Source organism: Meles meles, chromosome 10, assembly GCF_922984935.1.
Source record: "Meles meles chromosome 10, mMelMel3.1 paternal haplotype, whole genome shotgun sequence".
Classification (NCBI taxonomy): domain Eukaryota; kingdom Metazoa; phylum Chordata; class Mammalia; order Carnivora; family Mustelidae; genus Meles; species Meles meles.
In genome coordinates, this window is record NC_060075.1 from 93,488,349 (window position 1) to 93,500,218 (window position 11,870).

At 42.0% G+C, this 11,870-nt stretch overlaps 1 pseudogene; it reads right to left on the reverse strand.

The window, feature by feature from the left end:
- LOC123952183 overlaps positions 1-9,331 on the reverse strand; it is a 45,928-nt pseudogene extending 36,597 nt beyond the window's left edge.
- Between the last annotated feature and the right edge of the window lie 2,539 nt (positions 9,332-11,870).

Genomic DNA, 11,870 nt, shown 5'->3' on the forward strand with positions numbered 1-11,870 from the left:
CAACAAAAGGAAATTAAAGGCATCCAAATTTGCAAAGAAAAAGTCAAACTATCACTCTGCGCAGATAATATGATACTATATGTGGAAAACCCAAAAGACTCCACTCCAAAACTGCTAGAACTTGTACAGGAATTCAGTCAAGTGTCAGGATATAAAATCAATGCACAGAAATCAGTTGCATTTCTGTACACCAACAACAAGACAGAAGAAAGAGAAATTAAGGAGTCAATCCCATTTACAACTGGACACAAACTCTAAGATACCTAGGAATAAACCTAACCACAGAGGCTAAGAATCTATACACAGAAAAGTATAAAGTACTCATGAAAGAAATTGAGGAAGACACAAAGAAATGGAAAAATGTTCCATGCTCCTGGATTGGAAGAATAAATATTGTGAAAATGTCTATGCTACCAAAAGCAATCTACACATTTAATGCAATTCCTATCAAAATACCATCCATTTTTTTCAATGAAATGGAACAAATAATCCTAAAATTTATATGGAACCAGAAAAGACCTCGAATAGCCAAAGGGATATGACAAAGAAAGCCAAAGTTGGTGGCATCACCATTCCGGACTTCAAGCTCTATTACAAAGGTGTCATCATCAAGACAGCATGGTACTGGCACAAAAACAGACACATAGATCAATGGAACAGAATAGAGAGCCCAGAAATAGACCCTCAGCTCTATCGTCAACTAATCTTTGACAAAGCAGGAAAGAATGTCCAATGGAAAAAGGACAGTTAACAAAACCAAAAGACAACTGACAGAATGGGAGAAGATATTTGCAAATGACATATCAGATAAAGGGCTATTATCCAAAATCTATAAGGAACTTAGTAAACTCAAAACCCAAAAGAACAAACAATCCAATCAAGAAATGGGCAGAGGACATGAACAGACATTTCTGCAAAGAAGACATCCAGATGGCCAACAGACACATGAAAAAGTGCTCCACATCACTCGGCATCAGGGAAATACAAATCAAAACCACAATGAGATATCACCTCACACCAGTCAGAATGGCTAAAATTAACAAGTCAGGAAATGACAGATGCTGGCGAGGATGCGGAGAAAGGGGAACCCTCCTCCACTGTTGGTGGGAATGCAAGCTGGTGCAACCACTCTGGAAAACAGCATGGAGGTTCCTCAAAATGTTGAAAATAGAACTACCCTATGACCCAGCAATTGCACTACTGGGTATTTACCCTAAAGACACAAACGTAGTGATCTGAAGGGGCATGTGCACCCGAATGTTTATAGAAGCAATGTCTACAATAGCCAAACTATGGAAAGAACCTAGATGTCCATCAACAGAGGAATGAATAAAGAAGAAGTGGTATATATACACAATGGAATACTATGCAGACTTCAAAGGAAATGAAATCTTGTCATTTGCGACAACGTGGATGGAACTAGAAGGTATCATGCTTTGTGAAATAAGTCAATTGGAGAAAGACAACTATCATATGATCTCCCTGATACGAGGATATGGAGATGCAACATGGGGAGTTAGGGGGATAGGAGAAGAATAAATGAAAGAAGATGTGATTGGGAGGGAGACAAACCATAAGTGACTCTTAATCGCACAAAACAAACTGGGGGTTGCAGGGGGGAGGTGGGGTTGGGAGAGGTCGAGGGGCTTATGGACATTGGGGAGGGTATGTGCTATGGTGAGTGCTGTGAAGTGTGTAAACCTGGCGATTCACAGACCTGTACCCCTGGGGATAAAAATACATTATATGTTTATGAAAAATAAGAAATAAAAAAAAGTGTTAAAAAAAAGAAATATTGCAAATGGTTGTCAAGGAAGACTTATCTAAATTAATTGTCCCAATTATTTCAGTAGGAGTAGAGACAGATGGGAAATTTAAAAAAACATTAAATTTAAAAAAAATAGTACTGAGGATAATACTTAGTCCTCCTTATGGCTGTATCCTTAGTTCTTGGATTTCTCATCTCTTAATCTCAAAGCAGTTACTGGGGAGGGAGCATCTCCTCCACAGAAGACAACTGGAGATGCTCCAGCAGATCTCCTCTGACTCCACAGCCCGGGACCCATGGGGTCTATGCAAACACTGACTTTTGTTGTTGTTGCTGTTTTACTGTATTGCTCATGATGGTCAGATTTCCTCAAGGCTTTAAATTGTAAATTTTTTTCCTAGATTCAAACAATAGTATTTTCATTCATTCCTTGACAATAATTTTTTGTAAATTAGTTTAATTTTTGGAGTCAGAAAGCTTCACTGATTAATTTTTTAAAACGCTGTATCTTGTCTACATAACTCTATATAGTTACTACCTTCTGAACAGACTCTGTAATACAGAAGTTTCCTTTTTTCAGTAAATAAAAAAGGACATAACCTTTGTAGAATAATTAGAAAAAGTCACTTTTTTCCAGGTTGACACAGCCCTGCTCAGGGTTTAGAGGAGGGTGAGCATATAATGGATTTTGTACCCCACGGTACCCCCTCCCTTAGGCATATATGAGCAAGGCGCACTGGTAACACCAAACAGAGGCTGCAGCTCTGGGTTCCTTACAGGGGAAGAAAGTGTCTTTATTGTTGATAACATGTACATGTCATTTCTTCCTCATTCTGATTTATACATGTCATTTCTTCCTCATTCTGATTATGGAGGGAGATGCTAACCTTACCATTTGAAAATAGTTCCCTCTGGTTTGGAACAGCTTCTTTCAAGTTAGGACAATCTGCTTGGCACATTCCTCATCATTTCTGTTTCTCTGTTTGTCTCCTGGTGATGACATCACTATGCATGGGGAGAGAGTTCGTTCTTCCATTCTTCCTCCCACCCTCTTCCAGCCCTTTGCCCGGCTGGTCTTTAGGATTGGTCTCTTCATCAGAACCTTCTTGTGCAATAACCAGCCCTGAACCCACTTCCACCGACTCACACCATGCCATGGGATGTAAAGTTTCCACCCTGCAGATTCTGTTCCTGTCGAAGCATCAATTCTTTCTGTCATGATATAAGTGCATTTGCAAGATTTTCATGGTGATCACATGATTTCCTCCACAGACTGAACATTAAGCATATTGTCTGGCAGCTAAATGGATGGAATTCCACTTTGTTCATTGCCAGCACCTTCAGCATGAGCTTTTACAACTACTGAAAATCTCTGAACACCTTACTTCTCTCTGAGATAATCACACCATTTCACAAAATAGTTTATAACTAGGAATGCAAGTCAACGGGAAATTATGTCAAACCAGTCATTTAGGACAGCGTTCGTGACATCTGTGGGGGGGGGTACATTGATATCCATCAGACTCCCTTTCCTCTTCCCTCAAATACTGGGGCATTACATAACAAGAAGTATATAAGCTGTTTAATATAATGCCTACGTAGTACATAAGTTTTCACTAATGAAAAAAAATAGCTATTATTCACATCTTATCTGGAACTTGTTTATTAAATTTCATAAAGAGCTTAACTCTTTTTCATTGAATGAAAAAAGGAAAGAATCAAAGAAATCTATTGACCTATGGATTACAAATACTGATTCTACCACTTCCACAATAAAACTAGATTTTTGGTAATTGTTTGGTAACTTCAACTTAAAAGGTAAAAAAAAATCAAAGGGACAGAACATGCAGTAGATAGGAATAATCAGTTTGTGATCAAACATTTAAAATTTGACTCTTACATGACAGAAAGGTAGATGGAGGAAGGACAGAAAAGATACATCAGTTATAACTAATGTGAGAAGCTGGATTTTTGTTGATATTATGAAAGTGGCAAGCATTTCCCTACTTTCTTTTTGTAAGAGTTTTTTTTTTTTTTTTTTTTTTTTTTGGTTCACTAGAGTACACTTGTTTTTTGTATTAAAGAACATCGAGAACAGTGAATTGAATGGATCATAATACTGGTTCATAAGCCCTGTAATCATTAATTGACACACACACAGAGATCTCTTTATTTTTTGCTACTTAGGTGATGATGACTTACCTAGTGAACTTGACAAATACCTCAGAATCTCTCATTTAACTGAGGAAAGAAAGCATTAAATATAATCTATACGTTCCTCTCTATTAAGCTAGTCAACTAGAAAAGCAAAACATTTAATGATAATTTCTCAATACTTGTCCAGTTTCCGGTTTTCTTACTGAGGCAACAGGGCCCATCATGTTCTGTTAAAGATGGGACATTGGTGGCTTTGTGGAAGGTGAAAGGATCTAGATAAAATCTCCCAACTCTGCAATTTGTTTTACTTATTTGGGGGCAAATATAATCCACATACTTGACTACTACTTGATTTTTATTCTTTTGCTCCTTCACGTGGACAGTGGACCTCTCCTTACCTTGCCCTGGACATTACAAGGTGGACCTACAGGGACAGCACAGATGGGTTTCCTTATCCTCTGGTTGCTGTTTGGGAGCAGCCAGTGGAAGCATCAGCAAGAGACTGGGAAGTGGAAGAGAGTGAGGTCTGGGCTCCCTCCCTGAAGGGGGCCTGCATTCTCACAGGGGCCAACATATAGTGCCAACTCCCGCCATACCCAGAGGTTCATGCTCAGGAACAAGAGGTGCATGTGGGAGAAGTCATTCCCTTTTATACCAACTAACCCACTGGAGGGATTTGTTTCTTTTCCGTAGGCCCACAGGCTTGTAAATATAGTGTCCAAGAAGAAATGCCCTTGTTAACATGAAGTTGACATGAAGTTGACATGGGGATGGTTTTTTGAGCTTCAGTTTCCATTGGCTAACTTTCCATTTGAAAACAGGACAAAGATTCCCATGACTGTTTCCACAAAAGTTAAGGATCCTGGGGCAGAGAGCAATGGCGGGGTGGGAGGTTGGGGGTGGGGGTGGGGAAGTGGAGCATTAATCCTGAAGAGGAAACCAGAAATTTTGCAGTATTCATCCTTTGTGCCCCAGCATCCATACTGTTAATTTGCCTGGGGGAGAAATCCATGCCCCCACAGCAGGAGAAACACAAGATCATACTTGAAAGCATATCTTCCTCTCCAGTTCCAGATGAACACACAAGGTTGATTTCCTAGCAACCTTCTATGAAATGCTTTCAGGAAATAAAAGTGGGAAACAACTTTTTTGAACAAAACTATGGTTGTGTACAATTCTGCTTTAGAGGGTCTCTTTCTCTCATCTGCAGGTAGAGAAAAGGGATTTTGAAAAAATGAGGAAATGAAAATGCAGTGTTAATAGGAAGACTCAGAATTGGTGTCACTGTCTATACCTGGTATCTGTTCTGCAGAGGGGGAAAGAAACACTCAGGCCATGAATGTACACTGAGCTCTCCAGGCATGAACCTTGTCTATAACTTGGCACATGGAGTCAGTAGAAATAAGAGAGAAAAAAGATTTTGTTTTTTAAATGAAGCAAAGTTTGATGGAGAAGAGGGGGAAAACACAGAGGCTATTCCAAATATTTCTAACCATCAGAAATCACATGGTACATCCAAGTGCTCAATAACATGCACGAATTTTAATATTAAGTAACGTGAATTCTGTTTAACAGTAAATTTCTTTTTTTAAATTTTTTAAAGATTTTTATTTATTTATTTGACAGACAGAGATCACAAGTAGGCAGAGAGGCAGGCAGAGAGAGAGGAGGAAGCAGGCTCCACACTGAGCAAAGAGCCCAATGTGGGGCTCGATCTCAGGACCCTGGGATCATGACCTGAGCTGAAGGCAGAGGCTTAACCCACTGAGCCACCAGGGCGCCCCTAACAGTACATTTCTAAAAAAAAAAAAAATCAAAAGCCATACAGGTTTTCTACGAGTCAATAAGGGTATGAGTGGCATAGTAAAAACTCTCCTGTTCCCAATATTTGGAAGTGACATCTCCAGGTTGTTCCCCTTTCTCTACCCAAAACTGTGTGCCTGAACCCATTCTGGGGAGTGGAACATGAAGAACATCCAACACAAAACAGTCAACATAGATCTCCACATGTGCCCAGAAATTTTCAGAATTGTGGTTTTTAGAAGATGATTTGGATGTAACAGACATGAATTTTTCCACAGTACTAATGTGTGTGATCATTTCGCAATGGATTATAGAACTATGGAAACTATGATTTTATGGGGTGCCTGAGTGGTTCAGTGGGTTAAAGCCTCTGCCTTCAATTCAGGTCAAGATCCCAGGGTCCATGGATCAGTCCCAAATCGGGCTTTCTGCTCAGCAGAGAGTCTGCTTCCCTTCCTCTCTGCCTACCTCTCTGCCTCCTTGTGATCTCTGTCAAATAAATAAAGAAATAAATAATCTAAACCAAAAAAAAAGAAATTATGATTTCATGAGCTGTTCTTAGATATTAGTCAGCATTAATTTCATAATATAATGTTGCTTCTATTAGTCAAAATCATTGTGTCTCACCCACCTCAAAAATGAAATAAATGAGTTGAGCCCAAATCATCAGGATATTTCAAGCATCCATCTCTGCAAAATCCCCCACCCATGAGGTAATGTGAGCCCCTCTCTAATAGTCAAAATGTCAGTCTCAGTTCAGCAGACATCAATGGCATCACCACCGTACTTGGTCCTGTACATTCTAATAAGATGCTTTCAGTGTTGTTAGAATCAGCCATTTTTTTTTAAGATTTTATTTATTTATTTATTTATTTGACAGAGAGACATCACAAGTAGCAGAGAAGCAAGCAGAGAGAGAGAGGGAAGCAGGCTCCCTGCTGAACAGAGAGCCCGATGTGGGACTAGATCCCAGGACTCCGAGATCATGACCTGAGCCGAAGGCAGCGGCTTAACCCACTGAGCACTCAGGCACCCAGAATCAGCCATTTAAACAACCATTTAATTAACAACCATTTACTTAGGATAGGAGGTTTTGTTGGTCTCTGGATGGTTTGGCTTTACTGTGTGTGGACAAAGTGTCCTTGGTGAAGCTTAAATTATCCACAAGGAGAAGGGTAGCTAGAGGAAATGACTCCAAATATGACTTTTTTTTTTCCCTGCACATAGGGGTTGTTTGCTCCATGCACAGGAGCACACTCTTTTTGGTTGTAACTCAAAGACACTATGGACCCATGTTGAAAACTGAGATTTACATTGACCTGGGATGACTTCTCTGATAGTGTCTTCATATTTAACTAATTTCTCTCTAACAAAACTCTAACTCAAGTGTTCATTGGTATTAGGATATGGGGAAGACAAATGAAGGTATATCCCCCAAATGGAGCAAAAGTAAGTTTCTGTCCCTCCCCCTCTTCCACCTCCTGTACACACTGGAGGTCTTCATCTTGACCCAGGCTTCATTAGAGCAAAGGGGCGTCGGCCTTTTTCACATCAGGCATGTGTTTAAATATTAAATATCCTAGTGCAAAAACTCAGGGAGACAGAGGAGGAGTTAATGAATCTGAGTGACTAATTACCTACAAATGTTTTGGGCTTTCCTTTCAGCAATCACGTTTACCAGTGCTATTAAGTTGTACACAAAATTTGAATCTTCAATTCAAAAGGCATTTAATTCAGCTTAGACTTCCTCAGAGAGCTTTTTCTTTTCCCGCACATACGGCAGCAGGTGTTTTCCTGTTTGGGACTGGAAGATCAGTAATAGAGGTTTTTCTTTTCTTTTTTTCCCTCAAGAAGTTGATAAATTTTATAAGAATTTAGTAAACATCATGATATCTTATTGGTATAATTTTGCTTTATTACAGAGGATCAAACCCATTACTGTGGTAGTTAAACTACCTCCCTGCACAGATGACAGAACAGAAGTCCAAGGAATACGGCCCCTAAATCCCATATGGAGTAACACTCAAGGAGAAATGGAAGTGAGGGCCCTGGGTCTCATCCAGGGCTGTTGCATCAACCTGCCTGAGGATAATGTCCGCCCACATGAGTTGAGCACCAGGTATGCCAGTGCATGAGGGTGCTGAGAAGTTAGTTCTACCAACTGTTTGCTGTGCTTTGCTCACTGAGTCTCTACTGCAAAGTAATAAGCAGTGGGCGGGACAGCAGTTTGAAAACTGGAATCAAGAATCGACTTCCTGTTTCAGTTTTCAATCATTTTATGGTAAGTGTCTCTCTGAAATGATTTGCACAGTATTTTATTCCCACATTCTTCTTTGGAGATGGACAGAATCTTCAACAGCCATTCTGTCACAGCTCCGTTCAGTAGAAATAAAGATAAGTCACAATATGAGACTCAATTTCTAATGTTGCATTTTTAAAAAGAAGTTAAAGAAACAAATAAAATTCTAGGATTATTTTATTTAAAATATTGGAACCAGGATTTCCCCATTTCTAAATTGAAGGTAGTAGCATTCGTCTCAAGGGCGACTTCTTTACTTCAACATGTAATTAATATAGAAATTATTAAGATGGTATTTCTTTTTTTTTAATTAAGATGGTATTTCATCTTTTTTTTATAGTCTCCAGAACATGGCTCGTATGTTCCACAAACACCCCATCTCAGGTTGAACTATCTAAGTTTCAAGTGCTCAGGACCCACATGTGGCTAGTGGCTAGTGTCCATTGCATTGGGCAGCACAGATTCTGCTCCAAATGCTTCAGAAACGCTGCACCGGAAGACCTTCAGAGCAGTTGCTTCAGACTGGACAGCTCCTTGGGTTTGTGCCCACCTGATGCCCGGGGCTCCTTAGCTTCCAGGGTTCTGTGCAGTGGACCAATGGCGGGGGAAGGGGCATTAGCGAGAGTCAGGGTGCTGAGAGCTGACACCAGGACAACCCCAGAGACCAAGAATCATTGGAATGTGCCAGGTCTTCAGTGCCCTGGAGACAGAGACCTTTCTACTCAGGGACTTGGTCAGAGCACAGGGCTGTGGTATTCCCAGGCAGCGCAGTAGTACACGCCCTCGTCGCTTTTCTCCAGTTTCAGCACCGACAGTGTACAGCTGTAGCTATCCTTGCCCTTCTTGGCATTGACTTTGTCTGCTTTCATAGGATAATCCCATTTCACATTAGAACTGAACATGTCTAGATAAAGGAGCCTCTTGGTTGCCGTACCCTCCTGGTGGCGGTACCAGTGGATGTAGCTGACCCAGGTGTCCACTTTGCAATCCAAAGAAGGTGAACTGCCCATGCGTCCAACCAACAAAGCAGTCTGACTCAGCTTGAGCCCTGCTCCACCGCCTGCCATGAGGAGAGGAGAACAGCTATGAGACAGTGATGGCCAGGAACCTCAGGGTGTCCCCTGTCCTCTGCAATGGAGAACAAGTCAGGACTTACCCAGAAAAAGGAGAGCACACAGGATGGCAAGGAGACCCAGCATGGTTCTGTCTCCCACCTGGTGGAAAGAAACCCTGGGTGACCTTCTGGCTGCACCTGCTGGAAAGAGACTGCCTGGGTGTGTTGCAGAAGACAAGTGTAGACTTGAGCCTCCGTTTCCCAGAAGCACCTGCAGTTACTAGTGAGAAAGAGGCTGGGAGGAGAGAGGGAGGGGCCAGAGGGCTGGGACAGGTCAGACTACAAGGCAGGAGGGAACATCAAGGATTAGGTGGCTGAGAAACACTGTGGATTGTTGGTGAAAGGAGGGCACCAGTGATAATAGCAATCCTTAACTGGACCTGAGCACCACACTAACAGGTTTCTGCTTCTTGTTTGACCAAATCCTGATGATAACAGCAATCCTTAACTGGACCTGAGCACCACACTAACAGGTTTCTGCTTCTTGTTTGACCAAATCCTGAAAGTCACCCTTGAGATGAATGCTACTACCCTCAGTTTAGAAATGCGGAAATGCTGGGTGGTATTTTAAGTAACTCTTCCAAGACTGCATGCCAACAGGGAAGTAGGTGGGTATGTGAGCCAGGTCTGGCTGGAGACACACCTCAAGCCTCAAATGGCCACTCAGTATTGACAGAGCAATGGTGTGCAGATTGCTCCGGAGGCAGGGATAAGAACAGGGTAGAGATCGCTGCTGAAAAAGCAACAGGTTCCCTGAGCTAGCCCTGGACCATTTCTCCCAGAGGTCTCCTCAGAAGATGGAAATGCCCTAACATGACATGAGAGCTCTGCAGTCTTCGGCTAGCTAGTCGTCTCCTTTTCCTCATTGGTCTAAAGGACATTATTAGGTTGCATGCAGAGTGAACAGGGAATGTGAGCAAAGCATGTGGCCTGTCCCAGATGCATAGAAAAAGCTCAAGAAATGTTGGGGATTGGTGTTTCATCTTAAAACTGGACTGGTTGCAGTAGATGATTTCTGGGGTCCTCATAGTGTAGAATTTCAGGAAATATGATAGTCCTGTAAAACCAGGTGTGTGTGTGTGTGTGTGTGTGTGTGTGTGTGTGTGTGTGTGTGGTGTCAAAGGAAGAAAACTGCATTGAGCCAGGGGGCAGAGGAGACTGGGGGCAGGACCTGTCAGATCCAGTGTGAAATCCTTAGAAATGGTAAAGGCAGGGCCTCAGGAAGGGTCAGCTGAGAAAGGCATCTGAAATGAAGTTTCCAGAGGTAAAGTTAGTAAAGCAAGTACAAGTTTCCTTGCCTGTTATCTAAAGTAGAGGAGGACTTCCTGGGTCTAGTTATGATAATTAGCTGTGCTAATGATAGCCTGTTGGCCTGGAAGGAGAAGGCAGCAAGGGGACTTGGCTGGGGCAGGGAGGTGGGTCCTTCACACCCACTAGGAGAACTAGCTCCTGAGCTCCTCCTCTGGGTAAACACTGAGAGGCACACATGCTGAGCTCTAGCCAAGATTCAAGGCTCAAGTGTCCCAAAATGCAGGCTTTGAGGTTGTGCTGAGCTGGTGAGGTGGTGACTAGAATGTTCTGCTAAAAGAATAATCCAGGGCCATCATTCAGACCCTCCGCAGGAGTCTAGGACAGCTCTGCTAAATGTTAAGTAGGGAAGAGAGTGAGAATGGTGGTGACCATGGGGATTGACATCTGTACAGCATAACGACAGGTGGAAAGAGTTTGCATATGGAAGATGAGCAATTTGGGGGTTGAGAAAGCCCATGAATTCTTCTCTTCCTCCTTTCTCTCTTTTCTAGATTTTACCAATAAGGACATCTTCCTTTGGGAGAAAAATCCATAACCTTCTGTTCTTTTATGAAAATAAGTTTTATGTCACATTGTCCACATTCAGAACTCTGTTTCTCTCAATAACTGTTCCCATTTGTCTTCAAACACTGCTGACATTAAAGGCTCAACACCTGTTGGCTATGAGCAGTCTTAGTCTGTGCCAAACCTCCAGCCAAATGGTCTCCTGGGTGAGACAAATGACAAAAGTGAAACAATTCAGCTTGTAGGGTGTGGTGCCCTTTCTTCAAAGGAGAACAATCCATGGGTTGGGGAGCTCAGAGTCTCACAAGCCGGGGAGCACTCTTCCCAGGGAATTAGGGCAAGAGGGAGTTTTATAGACACTAAGAAGCAGTAAAGGGAAGAATAGCAGGTCAGTCGGGATAAGGAGATAATGTTTGGCTTAGGTGAATTGGTCAGGGTTGCATATCTGATCTTACTTAGAACAGGGGAATCATTGCAGATTCTTGGTGTTTGGTGACTGCCTAGTTGGGATATACCATGTTTTTGGTCAAAGGCAGCATTTATAGGGACAGGGAAGTTACCTAAATTTCAGTTTGTTGACTTGAAACTCCAGGCAGGAATGGATCCATCCTGGACCTGGAAACGCATTTCAACAGGTGACAATTGTGTCCCTCTACTTCTTTTCTTGCTATGCTACATTGTGCTCTTGTGGAAGTGGTGCTGAAAGTCATATTGTTAAGAGATGTGCATATTTTTAAAAAAATAATAAGGGAAACTTTTGAGCAAGACACAAAGGGTAGCCAAGACTTCATCCCACACTCATGTAGAGAGTGGAGTTTCCTGAGCAAGACCCTGTGTTCTCCAGGAAGAGAGAAATCAGGTGGCTCTTGAGAGAAATCACTCCCTGTACCCCCAAGTCATCCTGCCACTGTCAT